This window comes from Lactuca saligna, chromosome 3 (genome assembly GCF_052625555.1).
Source record: "Lactuca saligna cultivar CGN05327 chromosome 3, ASM5262555v1, whole genome shotgun sequence".
NCBI classification, from domain to species: Eukaryota; Viridiplantae; Streptophyta; class Magnoliopsida; order Asterales; family Asteraceae; genus Lactuca; species Lactuca saligna.
Genome location: NC_136419.1, coordinates 142919650 through 142936304, shown reverse-complemented (window position 1 = coordinate 142936304; position 16655 = coordinate 142919650).

The window sequence follows — 16655 nt, the reverse complement described above, 5'->3', positions numbered from 1 at the left end:
AATGAGTTATGGGTGTTTAAAAAACATCACAGATTACAAAATGTTGCTGAAAAGCTGAATTTTTTTCAGCTTTGATAGCTCTACTTTGAAGGATTGTAACACGGTGAATATAATACCAAAATAAACAAAATTATAGTCTAAATTCATCTACAAACTGTAAACTAAATGTTGGAAAAAATCGCATGGTAATCCGACTTAAAACGAATGAGTTATGTGTGTTTAAAAAACGTCACAAAAATCTTAATCATGTCCAACCGGTTCTAAACCCGGTAAAAACCGGACTGAACCGGGAAAAAAACGGACCGGACCGGAGAGAAATCTTAGAACCGAGAACCGGCCCGGAGGTCCAAAAAAACATTCTGGTCCGGTCCGGTACGCTCCAAATGCTCACCCCTAACCAACAATGACTGACTCGCTTAACCCTTCAATCATCAATGAGCGCATAACCTCAAAATTCATCCTCAATTCCATATTAACAACCATTAAGCCAATGTTCTCAAATATCAAAATGTGAAAATCCAAAATTGAACAGAAAACTACAAAATAATGGCAAAATCAATGAAATTGAATATTAATTAGAACAAAAACTAGATAAAATATGAAATTAAATTATCTTCTTCACTTGAAAACCGAGTATGGAATAGAGGGTTGTAATGGTAACTTATTACTTCACCATCGGTACCACTAGGTTCTCTCCCTGTAATCTTTCTTTCTCTTAACCATCGCTTTTACCATATGCTTAACCAACGTTGTCGGTCGTCTAGTTCGAAGTTTTGGATTCCACATGTGTGGTTGGATTATGGAGTGGAGGGTGAGCGGTAGGGGAAGGATGTAAGAAGAAAAAAGGAAGTCGAAAGGAGGGAGAGAAATATTGGTCAAATGAATGAGGGGATGACAAAGAGGAGGTCGTAAGAGGTGATAGAGATAATTGGAGGTGGAGGATGAAAGACAGGTTGGAGATTGCTCGATTTTCTAGTGAAGGGTTGAGAGTGAAGAGTGTGTGGATAAGATGCAACTCATTTGGTTATGAAAGAGAGAAAGAGAATGTGAATGTTGTGATGGTTAGTAACAATTAGATACTTGTACTATACAACTGAGGTTAAAAAATAAATTGAATAAATGAATAAATATCTGAAATGATGAAAATACCCCTGACTTTGAAAAACATGTGAGACTTAGAAAGTGTTTTGGATGGACAGTTAAGTAGAGGGACCATTTCTACAAGATGGTTTAAATTTTGGATGATCTATGCATGAAAATAAATGGCCAAACACTTCACTTTTTTATAAACCATAGGGACCAATTTTACAATTTAGTCTTATAACTTTTTTGAAAATGATTTGAATGTAAAATACATAAAATAAAAAAAGTCAAAATTGCAAAAATGGTCGATGTGATTGTAAAAATTATGTGGTTGTTGTCCAAAAAGGTTTAAAGGTGTATTAGTGGTCCAATTTAAGATATCTTGTGTGGTTTTGGTCCCTATGATTTAAATTCTTATGTATTTTTTATCCAGACCAACCCTAAAATGACGAATGTGCCATTTGATATTCTTTTTCTATTATAGTTTCATTACAAAAAAACAAAAAATATCACCTAACCACCCCCTCCCCCCTTTCTCTCTCTCTCTCTCTCTCTCTCTCTCTCTCTCTCGGTGACATATTTTGGACCACCACCCATACTTTCATGTCATTGCTTTTCTGGTCAGCCCTTCATAATCCCCATGAACGACCTTCCCTTAACCCTCTTATATATCCATTTCCACCAGAAACGTTCACCACCACTCATCAATACTTTCAACTACGATCAGAGTTGAGAAGGAGATGCAGGTTTAGATGAGCAGACGAAAAATGGGAGAGACGATTATATAGGTTCTGCTTTCCATAGACCTGGGTTTAATGTCCGCCATCGTTGGAGTTTGCATTTAGGTCTTGACCCAGTTTGTAATCCTCTTCTACAGCCGATCTATCACCATTTAAGGCTCCATGTCCGATAGGTGATTGGACTTGGGTCTAAAGTCCTCCACCGTTTCCATTAACCTAGTTTGTTTAGCATGACACCTACCTGACAATGATTTCTAGTGGGTGATTCGATTTGGGTTTAAGCACCCCTTGATTATATTGGAGCACATTTTTGCGACGAGGGATATACGGGGGTGGGGGGGGGGGGAATAGGGGTTTCTGGCAAGCGAAGAGAGAGAGAGAGAGAGAGAGAGAGAGAGAGAGAGAGAGAGAAAGAGAGAGAGAGAGAGAGAGAGAGAGAGAGAGAGAGAGATAAGGTAGGTGCATGGGTGGGAAACAGATGATGGTGGTAAGTAACGGATGGTCATATTCCAGGAGCTAGTCATACTCTTTATATATGATACCTAACATGAGCGTCTTAAACGCTTATCTCTCAAGATCTCTATCATTTCCAGAAGGAAATATTTACCACAATGAGTACCTTGTCCATCAGAATCATACTTTAAGGATAACACATGCATCCTCAAAGACATAAACTTGATGGAAACTTGCTCTTCTCTCATGACCTGACCAATCCTTAAATTCTCTACTACTATGGAGGACTCAAATGGGTCGCTGAGAGACGCAACAAAAAAATTCCTACCCAAGAGAACTTCGAGGGTAGCCTACCTTCCTTTTCTCATGTATCAATAACCCTAAACCACAGACCTCGCACTCTTGAATCATAAATTCTGACACATATCACTAAAACCTCAAAATTGAATTGAGCAATGGTCCTCCAAGCAAAATACCCAATTCTACCCCACTTAGGGTTCGAACCATAACAAATTAACATCAACAACATCAAGTCTTAGATCGGCTCACCTAGATACATACAAACCTTAACTTTCAGAATGCATAATATAGCACCAGATGATCCTTCGAATAACAATCAACTGAATCTTAAGGAATTTACGAGTTATAACATCCTGAGAACCATAGTAAAAAAATTTATTTTCAAAGTTATTTTCATAAAAACCATGTGACACACAACCATTGTTTTCCAAAATACCATAGCAAATCAAAGTATCAAAACATCTTTCAAATCATAAGAATCTGTAGGATGATGTGTACGATCAAGCCTTTACCTTCCCCTAATCATCTAAAGTTGTCACACCCCAAAACCAAGAATGGCAAAAACGTTCTCGAGCGGAGGACGTCATGTACAGTATCACAATAATGAAAAGTAGTAAACAAGCAACAACATCATCCATTTCATTAACAATATAATTTTAATACAAGTGTTCTGTCAAATTATAATAGACACTAAAGTATAAACAAAATGAAAGATGAGTCTTGAACCAACTCCATCTTCTCTAAACCTTGCATCGGTACCTGTCTATTGTTGACCTGAGGATACAAGTTATTTTGAAAGAGAGTATTAGCTTTAAAGCTGGTGAGATCATAACTATTAATGTGTCTTAATTTGTATGTAAGTATTTGTTTGACATGTAATGAAGGACTGGAAAATGTTTTGAAAGAAAGTTCGTGTAAGTATGAGAATGTTTGTAAAACAACTGTAAACATTTGAAAAACCCTATAAATCCCTATGTATTTCCTACTATTATAAAAGGGAGTCTTCTACCAAGACCTAACTGTTTTGTCTGTTCGTTTCTTGTAAAAGTGTGTAATTTTCCCAAGTGTAACTATCAATAACAAAGTATAGTTTGTACAATAATGTTAAGTGAAATGATCACTAACTATATGTAAAGGGTAAATTAATGTAGTACTGTAGTGTTGTATTATATGAACTACTGATGTACTAACTACCTTAAACCGGATTTATATTAAGGTATTATGTGATTAATTGTACCATACTATTGACTAGGTAACACGATGATGTAGGTCGTAAAAAGGTATGACGTTTGGCACCTGCAGACCTGCAGGTCGGCTGTAGCTAGCAGCAAGGTGTAGGATAGTCAATCCAGTATAGATCTATACGCAAACTCACGCTCTCCCTCCAAGAGAATCTGGCTACAACTCGGGCCATGACATTGAAGGCATGCTCCGATACAGTGGATCACAATTATGTTAACGGATTCATATATATGTAATGTATTGTTACTCGTTCTAGTATATCATTGTATATGTTTTCTTTCTAGTATAGTTGTATATGTTATTCTTCTAGTATAGTTGTATATGTTCTTCTCTTAGTATGGTTGTATCTGTTCTCATAGCTAATGAGTATTTGTTTGAAACACAATAGTAAATTAATTTGAAATGAAACATACATAGTAAAATGTACAGTTTAATAAGGAGTTTTAAACATATAAAGTGTTTATGAAAAACATTTGAAGGAAACTGTTTGGTAAAACGGCTAATGAGTAGCCAATCATTTGAATACTGCTTATTAATCACATGTGATTGATATAATAAGTAACATGATTCTACTTGTATCCCCCCCCCCCCCCCCATAAAATATTTAAAAACATTTAAAAGATTGATTAAGGGGTATGAACTCACTTGTTGTGAGTGGTACTGATGAACTGAAGAGGTAGGATTGCTAGGTGTCAAGTGAAGACTTTAGACACACACAATGGTCCTAATTTCATATGAATACATATGTATATAAACAATTAGTGATTATAACACTAATTAAACATGTATAAACATCCTAATGCGAGGAAAACACTTTGGTCGAGTGCTAGGAGGCTAATGGGTTGCAACAAAGGAGTGCAAGACCTCTTACGGGAGTTTATGGTCTAAAGACCATGTGTGTTAGAGTTTACAGCCCAGGGGAGTAAACTCCTAGCTGTAAACTCTCTATTGGGGCACTAAATGAAGCTCAAAGCTATTACAACTTAAGTGGTGAAGTGCTTCAATGCTTAAACAAGTGTTTGGGTGGGTTTAAGGCCCTAAAATGGCCTTGCTTAATGTTCATGGCCTTGGGACCAAACCCCTTGGAGAATACGGTCGTAATCTCCCATGGAAGGGTGTTTTTGGTGATTTCAAGTCCCTAATATAACTAAGAATAAATCAAGGCAATTGTCCAAGGCTTTAGGAGTGATTAAAGAACCTTTTAGCCCTATTGTTTGGAGTTCACGTCCTTGGAACTTCTTGGGCCGTGAACACCTTACTCTTGGTGTTCTAAGGTTGTTTTCTAGTCCTAAACACAGTATGGTACAAGTCTAAACTTGTTTCATTGCTTAAGGAAAGCAGTTAGGGCATTTTGGCACCTTAAAATGGAGTTCACGGCCCAAGAACTTCCTTGGCCGTGAACTCACTTTTAGCCCTTGATTCTTAATGTTTTTTTATGTCTAAACAAGCCATGGGTAGTTTCTAGGTTCAGTTCCAAGGTTTGGAGGGACATTGGGCACACTTTGGCCCTTATAAAAGAGTTTACTCCCCAAGGTGTTCTTGGGCGGTAAACTCTCAAATCTTGTTGTTTTGATATGATTTTGATGTTATTAAACACAATCTAAGCTATATAATATAACTAGGTATAAGTACTCATGATTTGGGATGAAAACCCGAAGATCCGCAAGAGAGAAAATGGCTTTTCTCTAGTTGGAAATGTAACTAATGAATAAATATGGTTCAGAATCCTATATATAGTCTTGGGATTTTTGGCAGAAAAATATTTTTATTCAGGCATTGAATTCTAATATGAACGAGCTTTGGAATAACAGAGTTGTACAAAACCCTAGTGCATCCACTCTCCTGATATCTCCTTAAGTGTAAATCCTGAAATACTCAAACTTATACCCAAAAGTCTGGAAATTCACTGTAACTGTTCTAACTTTTATTGATTTGATATGGTTTGTAAAGAATGGAAATTTCGGGTTGTCACATCATCCCCCTGTTAAAGGGAATTTGATCCCGAAATTAGAATTTAGGTAAGTAAGTAGATATGAATGATCGAGTCGAGAGGTGGGAAACTTCCTAATCGATTGGTTCTCGCGCTCCTAAGTGAAATTGGGTCCTCGGTTATTATCCCAACGAACCTTCACTAACGGGCAACGGTGTTGCTTTGTCCACTTGACCTCTCGGTCGAGGGTCACTACGGTTCTAATACGAAGGCGAGGATCTCGTTAATCTCGATCTCGTCGAGTGGCTTACGAGACTCCTAACGGAAAGGTACGGTTTGAAAATCTAGACGCGAAGGGTAAAATGTACGTTACTGAGTTTGCGGAGTAGGTCTAGTCTGCGAGATACAGGACCGATTCTGGTAAGAATCTCAGAGGTCCTGACTATCTTGGATTTAGCTTTCCACGCTTTACATAGTGCATTAAGCCATTCCCAGAGTGAATTTTTCTAAAGAACTTGGTCTCTCACTTGGAATCTCCAAGGTTTCTTTTTCTTGTTTAACTTCCCAGACAAGGACCACCCCCTGCTGGGTCAAAGTCATAAAGGTTTCTGTGATTTGCAAGGAGTTCTGGAAGAACTGCGACAGTAGGTCCGTAAGACCTAGAATTTGGCGAATTCCTCTCGGCATCTCTAGTGTCGACAAATTCTCAACGGTTTTGATAAATTGAGAGAGTACTCAAGAATTTCCACATCACTAATAGTGTTTCTTAGGAAATTTTGACTCTTCAATTCCAAAACTCGTGTTCAGAGAACTTTGCGAAAAGTATTTCCGAGGGTAATGTGTCTGCGGGTTCCTTATTACTACGATGGCAGATAAGTAAGTCTTTACATGGAGAATGACGAACTGATCCAATTAAGAAAGATGGACACTATTCATTAAACTCATGAATGCTTCAGGCGTATTGGTCCTATCCGAGGGGTATCACTACGGAATTGAAGTGTCCGCATTGAGTTTGGAGGATAGTGTCCAGGACATCCTTCCCTCACACTCAAACTGGTGATATTTGGATCTCAGGTCCATTTCTGAAAGTAATTCTTTCCTTGCGTTTGCTCCACCGCTTCATTTATGCGAGGCAGAGACAACGATTTCTAATGGAAAATCTTGACGGAGTCCTCGATATCTGAGGTACATAAGATGCAATCCGTCGACCTCTGGAAGAATAAGACCGGGGATCTCTAGGGTGAGAAGCCTAGTCTTCCAAGTCTATTTTTGTATAGTTTGCTAAGTTGTCCGGGTTGTTCTTGTATCTCCATAGGTGTTTAGACTATAGGGCAATCTGTTTACAAAAGTCTTAATGGGTTCTAAGTTTGTTCACATGAGGATGCAATTACTCGTAGTCTTGGACAGTTCTCCGTCCTGAAGTTCATTTTAGAATCCATACTTGGTTCAACGATCACAATCTCGTGTATACGAGTCGTATATAATTAAGATTGAAAAGATAGTCAAATAACTGATTCTTCCTTAAGCTCACATCCTATCGAGGAAAAAGAAGTTAAAGCGGAATCATCAATTCTAAACCTGTAGAACCTTGATTATATATCACCCCTATGTATAACATTCTTCAGCGACAAATCAACCGTGTGGATCTTTGGATTGAACTTGACGTACTGTACGAGTGGTACTTCAGGGATTTCTTCGGAAAAGACAAGAACTATGAGGTACTCCACGCATGAGTACTTTGGTGTTCTGATATGAAGGCTTCGCTGGAAGGGCGATTTCGCAGAAAGATATGTACGTATGAAGTTGGTATGGTGCGGATTCAAATTGAACCTAGTTGTATGATAATGTCGGAATCATAAGGAACATTAACAACATTAGATTTGAACATAAGGCGTTACAGACAAACACAACCAAGCAACCATCAACAGAGTTTTAATACTTTATACTTACTACAAGACTTTTGCTGCGTATTAGGTATACTACTAAAGACAAGTATACGCAGCACGAGCATCCCTATACTGACAGGATCCCGCAAAAGATAAGACTCTTGTTGCACTAGCTTTGGATGGTTTATAAGTTTTCTACAACGAAACGCCTAAATTACATTAACGAGGGTCCGACGTAGTTTCTCCTGCAGCTGTGATCCTGAGAATCTTCCCATCAACACCCAAGTTCTTCGCTATCGGGCAATCCTTCTTGAGGTGTCCAATTTCACCGCATTGGTGACATATCTAGACAACACCAACATTAGTAGTGGAAGTGAGGTGTTTAGCCAGTCTTATGTGGACACGAGTGCCTTCCTCATTACTCCACCTTGGAAATTTCTTCCTAAAGTGTTCGGCTTTATCACTACTTTTGTGTGTAGGGTTGGTCCCGATGATAGGGACTTGAGTGATGGGTCGTGCTGGTGCTCCACAGTTACGAGCATGGTGCCCTATGTTTAGGCAATTGCAACATTGCATCTCATGGCAAGCCCCATGATGATGGAAACTAAACTTATCACACTTCGGGAGTTTTCCCTCGTATGGCCTGCTCGATACGGGGATGGCAGGGGTTTCCACTTGTTGTTGTTGCATAGCAAGTTTTTGGAATTTCTTGCGTTCTTTCTAGGCTTGGTGCTTTCGTTTCTTGTTCTCTGCTTTTCGGCTTTGCGAGCATGTGATTGTTACCGTTTGACGACTTCCTGGATGGATACCATGAGTGGAAACTTCAACCCCATCATCAGCATTGATTGTGCTGATAGCGCTACGGTGCACAAGGACAGCGGTTACGGTAGCCATCACGGCAGCTGTAACTGTTGTTTGGAAAGTAGCGGCGTCCATAGGAAAATCAGAGGTTTCGTTGTTCAGTTGGTTGCTTTCGGATGAAGACATGATTCTGTAACACGTAAGATAAGGATTTGGTGAGCGATTCTGGTTGACCCTAGATGTACTTCGATTGTTCCAGTAAAGAGTAAGAGTATGCTCTCGAAAGTTTGACCTACATTCCTATGATGCAGTCCTAGCATGGAATGGAAGTGTGTTCGCGAAGGTTTGACCTACATCCCTATGATGCAGTCCTAGCAATGGGTAGAAGTAAGTTCGTAGAATGGTCTCAAGACGTTTGTCGTTCAAGCCGAGGTATCCTTGGCTGGTGAATAACATGATCCAACCACTGAAAGAGACTTGGAAATGTCTCTGGAGTGAAATTACTATAGTCCAATGACTTGACTAAAGCATGTTTCAGATAGACTCTAATGAAAGTATGATAAGAGTACTTAAATAAAGAATGACATAGGAGTTAGCCGACTGTCAATATCTTTGATATTCATGACGTACAAGTTCGGGAAAATGACCTTGTAAAAAGGTATTACATCATATCCAAAGAAGATAGTTCTTGATAGTATAAGGACCTAACCAAAAGTACTTACAGTACAAGATAGTTTCATAGAAAATGCCACATCGGGCATAGACAGAAAAACAATCCCTTTTAACAAGGAAAATAAAGTAAAACATCTATTACTGGCGACGGTCATCCCTCTGGTGAACTCTTAGTTCAGCCAGTTGACGTTCCACATCAAGTAGGTGTCTTTCGTACACCCTCTGGTGTACTCAGAGCTCTATGACTTCGGCTCGTGATTCAGTCAGTGTTTGCAGCGGGGTTTCATGGTTTCTCTCAGATCTCTCATGAGCATCTTCTAGACGAATGGTGCGGAGGGTATGCATTCTCGCATCGGCGACAACTTATGTGGTATGATGTAGGGCTGTCCTGCCTTGAATCTCATTTCGGGCCACTCGGCGGACCAAGATTGGCAAGATTCTGTCTGCTGAGCCCCTATTGCTCAGGTCATAAAAGCTTCGGTCACCATCAAATGGCATGGGCTGATCTTGTCCTTGGCTCCATGTTTCCAAACATTCCACCCATGGAGGCATCGGGCCATGAAAAGTCGGATAAGGGTTAGGAATTGGAACGGGAGCTTCCTGGGGTAGTTTTCTCAACCTCGGGTTCAGAGTTAGAACCTTCCAAAAGGTTTTCATCATGGTGATCATTCAAAGGGATAAGATGATCATTAACTGGTTCTTCTTCAAACAATCCAACAATGACCTCATTCGGAAGGTACTGGTTGTCGTGGGGATGGCATGCAGCCATGTTATCTACGCGAGAACTAGGGTAAGAAAATAATTATTAGACGAACTATCTAGATAATTATTCATAAAATCTTCATTAGTTACATCGCTATTTGTGAAGTGCATACCAGTTATATGTAATCGAAACAGGATAGGCCTTCGAATAAGTGACCTTAACTCCAAATTCACACAGAATAGGGGTAAAGCAAAATTTTCACAGATTCTAAGTCTATAACATCCTAATTACATATAGCCTTAGTGTATCCACTTAGCAACTATCAACTTGGTAATGAAGATCCTGCTTTAGTTCTCAAGTATAAAGTACTTATAGTAACACCAAATACCCGTATAGTATTTTAAGTTTAATGTTATGTTCTACTATTCTCATTGGGGTATTGTTGGTAAGATTTTAGACTTGTTGCAATCACACAACTACACTTAGGCACAAGCTAGTCAACCCTCGGATAATATAGGTGATCAGGCTATATCTTCCCAGTTTTGACCATATGTCTCTAAGTCCACCTGTGTTTCCCAACAATCGTAATTCCTTTGTACTGTCCTAGTGACACTGGTTTTAGTATGAATGCAGCATGTATACTAAATTAAATATTTTATTATTTAAAGTATAAACACTTGGTCAGAGTATTTTTAATCCCTATGTATTTATAGTTAGTATATCTTTTATGGGTTGATATACTTAATTCACTATAAACAATGCTCTGATACCAATCTGTCACACCCCAAAACCAAGAAGGCGGAAATGTTCTGGGGTGGAGGACGTCATGTACAGTATCACAATAATGAAAAGTAGTAAACAAGAAACAACATCATCCATTGCATTAACAATATAATTTTAATACAAGTGTTCTGTGAAATTATAATATACACTAATGTATAAACAAAATGAAAGATGAGTCTTGAACCAACTCCATCTTCTCTAAACCTTGCATCGGTACCTGTATACTGTTGACCTGAGGATACAAGTTATTTTGAAAGAGAGTATTAGCTTTAAAGCTGGTGAGATCATAAGTATTAATGTGTCTTAATTTGTATGTAAGTATTTGTTTGACATGTAATGAAGGACTGGAAAATGTTTTGAAAGAAAGTTCGTGTAAGTATGAGAATGTTTGTAAAACAACTGTAAACATTTGAAAAACCCTAGAAATCCCTATGTATTTCCTACTATTATAAAAGGGAGTCTTCTACCAAGACCTAACTGTTTTGTCTGTTCGTTTCTTATAAAAGTGTGTAATTTTCCCAAGTGTAACTATCAATAACAAAGTATAGTTTGTACAAGAATGTTAAGTGAAATGATCACTAACTATATGTAAAGGGTAAATTAATGTAGTACTGTAGTGTTGTATTATAGGAACTACTGATGTACTAACTACCTTAAACCGGATTTATATTAAGGTATTATGTGATTAATTGTACCATACTATTGACTAGGTAACACGATGATGTAGGTCGTAAAAAGGTATGACGTTTGGCACCTGCAGACCTGCAGGTCCGGCTGTAGCTAGCAGCAAGGTGTAGGATAGTCAATCCAGTATAGATCTATACGCAAACTCACGCTCTCCCTCCAAGAGACTCTGCCTACAACTCGGGCCATGACATTGAAGGCATGCTCCGATACAGTGGATCACAATTATGTTAACGGATTCATGTATATGTAATGTATTGTTACTCGTTCTAGTATATCGTTGTATATGTTCTCTTTCTAGTATAGTTGTATATGTTATTCTTCTAGTATAGTTGTATATGTTCTTCTCTTAGTATGGTTGTATCTGTTCTCATAGTAATGTAATGTATATGTTCTCATAGTAATAAGTACTGACTCATGAATGAACTGACTCATTGAACATTTCATTGTTCTAACAATAGTATAAGTATTATCTTGTGCTACCCCGATGGTAACTTACTAATAATGTAACTAGTACATATGAATATGGAAGAACTTTTATGACTATATATGTACACATGATATATAACTAATATTGAAACGACCTTCGGACGGATACCCGATATCCCACCAGACCACATCTCAACGGCGAAAAGGAAATAGGGTGGATAGTCTTCCTAAGTCTTTTAAACATTTATTATATAACTATACATATATAGGCATGCAATTGATAAAACAAAAGCATAAAATAAGTTTTATTATCTAAGAAAAGATCGACTTGATGCCAATCTATAAAAAGGTTTGAAAGCATGGGTTTGATAAAACAATTTAAGTATAAAGAAAATATTGTTTGAAACACAATAGTAAATGAATTTGAAATGAAACATACAGAGTAAAATGTACAGTTTAATAAGGAGTTTTAAACATATAAAGTGTTTACGAAAAACATTTGAAGGAAACCGTTTGGTAAAACGGCTAATGAGTATTTGTTTGAAACACAATAGTAAATGAATTTGAAATGAAACATACATAGTAAAATGTATAGTTTAATAAGGAGTTTTAAACATATAAAGTGTTTATGAAAAACATTTGAAGGAAACTGTTTGGTAAAACGGCTAATGAGTAGCCAATCATTTGAATACTGCTTATTAATCACATGTGCTTGATATAATAAGTAGCATGATTCTACTTGTATCCCCCCCCCCATAAAGTATTTAAAAACATTTAAAAGATTGATTAAGGGGTATGAACTCACCTGATGTGAGTGGTACTGATGAACTGAAGAGGTAGGACTGCTAGGTGTCAAGTGAAGACTGTAGACACACACAATGGTCCTAATTTCATATGAATACATATGTATATAAACAATTAGTGATTATAACACTAATTAAACATGTATAAACATCCTAATGCAAGGAAAACACTTTGGTCGAGTGCTAGGAGGCTAATGGGTTGCAACAAAGGAGTGCAAGACCTCTTACGGGAGTTTATGGTCTAAAGACCATGTGTGTTGGAGTTTACGGCCCAGGGGAGTAAACTCCTAGCTGTAAACTCTCTATTGGGGTACTAAATGAAGCTCAAAGCTATCACAACTTAAGTGGTGAAGTGCTTCAATGCTTAAACAAGTGTTTGGGTGGGTTTATGGCCCTAAAATGGCCTTGCTTAATGTTCACGGCCTTGGGACCAAACCCCTTGGAGATTATGGCCGTAATCTCCCATGGAAGGGTGTTTTTGGTGATTTCAAGTCCCTGATATAACTAAGAATAAATCAAGGCAATTGTCCAAGGCTTTAGGAGTGATTAAAGCACCTTTTGGCCCTATTGTTTGGAGCTCACAGCCCTGGAACTTCTTGGGCCATGAACACCTTACTCTTGGTGTTCTAAGGTAGTTTTCTAGTCCTAAACATATTAGGGTACAAGTCCAAAATAGTTTCATTGCTTAAGGAAAGCATTTAGGGCATTTTGGCACCTTAAAATGGAGTTCACGACCCAAGAACTTCCTTGGTCGTGAACTCACTTTTATCCCTTGATTCTTAATGTTTTTGATGTCTAAACAAGCCATGGGTTGTTTCTAGGTTCAGTTCCAAGGTTTGGAGGGACATTGGGCACACTTTGGCCCTTATAAAAGAGTTTACTCCCCAAGGTGTTCTTGGGCGGTAAACTCTCAAGTCTTGTTGTTTTGATATGATTTTGATGTTATTAAACACAATCTAAGCTATATAATACAACTGCGTAGAAGTACTCACGATTTGGGATGAAAATCCAAAGATCCGCATGAGAGAAAATGGCTTTTCTCTAGTTGGAAATGTAACTAATGAATAAATATGGTTCAGAATCCTATACATAATCCTGGGATTTTTGGCAGAAAAATATTTTTATTCAGGCATTAAATTCTAATATCAACAAGCTTTGGAATAACGGAGTTGTACAAAACCGTAGTGCATCCACTCTCCTGATGTCTCCTTAAGTGTAAATCCTGAAATACACAAACTTATACCCAAAAGTCTGGAAATTCATTGTAATTGTTCTAACTTTTATTGACTTGATATGGTTTGTAAAGAATGGAAATTTCGGGTTGTCACATTAGTACTTAAAACATTCAAATCTGTCACAACTAGCATTTTTAGCTAGGAAATTCTATTTTCATGTAAACATCACCTGTTGTAAGATTTTCACTCTAAGTGAATATCATGCTATATGCTAACATGAAATCATCTATTTGAATCTAAACTCCTGATTGAAGTTCAAAACTTAATATGATACATCTCATATATTCAACTATGGGTTGAAAACCCTAAAAATCCTGGTTCGAGTTTATTATGGACTAGGATCCTCTTATTGGGCCTAATGGACCAATCAACCTTCAATTTGACTGTTTTGGGCCAAGGAACCCTATTTGGGATCTAATTGAACCCATGTCCATGAAACTAAATCACTTTGGGTCATGTAGGCCTAGAATGATTCATCTTATCTCTAATGGGACATGATGGGCCATAAATGGTTTCAAAAGCCATAATGGGCCGTAAACTACATCCTTGGGCTTCTTTGAGCCGTGAGCCCTCATAATGGACCAATAGGCCGAAAAATATTTATTTTGGGCCTCATAAACTCAAACTAAGATAAGAAAGGGCCCAAATCTCCTCTTTTCCTTTCCTTTTTCCTATCTCTCTCTCTCTCTCTCGGCCCAACAACAACAAAAAAGGAAAAACAAATGGGAAGGAAATGGGGTGACACCTAACTGTTACTTGTTGGATATCTATGCGAGGTTTTCATGTATCTAGACAAATATATACCAAATTTAACCTTTCTCTTCTCTTTTATCTCTCACTCTATCTCTCGGCCTCTCTCTCACTCTCCAACCTCTCTCACATTTCAAGATCAACACTAATTTCTCTCAACACTCTTCCACTCTTCTTCCCACAAGAAATTCATGAGTCTTAGTAGAGTTATCAAGAGGATCATATCAAGCTTCACATTGTGGTATGATCTAACAAACCCAAGTTGATATACTTTATTTTTAAACTCAAATCACTCTTCTTACACACATGTTTTCGTGAATCATGTTTCCTATAACCATCTAAGTTCGAAAACCTTCTCAAGAAGCTTGCTAGGGAGAGATCTTCTCATTTCCTCAACGAAAACCAAAAACTTCAAAGCAAAGTGAGTTCATACCCCCTATTTTTTTTATTTGGTTTTAGGGGAGAATACAAGCTGTTTTGTGTAGATCTATGTATGTATGCATGATTTTGTGTGTTTTCTTTGGTTACATATGTGTTTATGTGTTGTAAACTTCATGAACTAAAAGATCTACTAAAAAGATGATGATATTTGTATAACATAACACTCTTTTCAACATATCTTACAAGAAAAAGGATTAAAATACAACAAGAATACTTGAATCTAAGAAAACTTCATGAAAGGGGCTAAAATGACAAAAATGAAAAAATATGGGTTGTTTATGTAACTCTCGGCTAGTATGCGGTTCAAAAGGAAATTTTTTTCTAAACAATGGCTAAACTCGACATTTGAGATCTTATAGGGACCAAAAATGTAAATATTCTTATAAATGGCCTTATTTGGGCTTCTCACGGTTTTGGGCCCAAAAATGGTAATTTTTGATCTTTTGTTGGTTAAATTGTCATTTTCAAGAAGGTTGTGTCAAAAATGTAAATTTTTGATAAAACGGGTTCACAGTTGCGAAATTATGAACATTTGGGCCAAAAAGATGAAATTTTCTATAAATGGGCCGAAAATGTATATTTTCACAAAAATCAAGCCAAAAATGATATCTTTGACAAAAACTAGTTAAAAATGTTATTTTTACCAAAAACTAGCCTTAAATACAAGTTTTGTCCAACTTGGGGCCAAAAATGTTATTTTTACTAAAATTGGACCTTAATTGTAAAATTTTGGCTTTATGGGCCAAGAATGTCAGTTTTTACAAAAGGTGGGCTTTGTGCTATTTTAGTAAATAATTGAGCTAATACTAGCAAAATAATAACAAACGGGCTAATTTTATTCATTCTCATGCTATTGGGCATTAGTGGCTCATTTACATGCTTGATAGGTCCTGAATATTATTTATATGTTTATTGGGCCTCATTGACCCATTAACATGTGCGACGGACCTTGGATACTATTTGCATATTATTTGGGCCTGTAAATATCTTACATGTGAAATGGGCCTTAGTTTTTCTGTTACATATATTTTGGGCACATGTTATGTAATCTCATCCCTTTCGGGCCTGAAAATGACTTATGTATTTAGTGAGCCTCCGTTGTTCGCTTACTTGGTTCATTGGGCCTGGAATGATTTTTGTATGTTTCTTTTCGTGTAAAATTTGATTAAGGATCTAGTGAGACGTGTCGGTTGACACCTAATGTGTGTATAATCGTAGTCTGTAGTTATAACCAGAGTCTCTTGGAGGGAGAGCGGGGGTTCGTGTATAGATCTATACAGGGGTGACACCCCACACCTCAGATGTTCGCTACAGTTAGACTACATCAGTCTAGGGTGACCAAAATCCTTATTCTATTTTCCACCGGTGTTCAACAATGCCAAGACAGGCGAATTTGTCATTAATTAGCATGGTTATAACGAATCACTTAGAGGAATTAACATTATGAAATTTACGGGAGACTATTCTCTTTTCTCTTTGGATTACTCTGGAACACACTAGCACTGGTATTCAACCTTAGGGGTTGGTATGGCAGCATTCTCTTTTTCAGACAACATAGGGTTGTCTGGGGACATTCTCTTCACTTACTTTTGGGATTCTACTAAACAAAAACACATATACATTAATACCAGATCGGACACAAACACACTAAACTATTTTAAGAAAATACAGGATTTTCTTATGATTATAAAGTTATACAAATCATTTTCTCAAAATATGC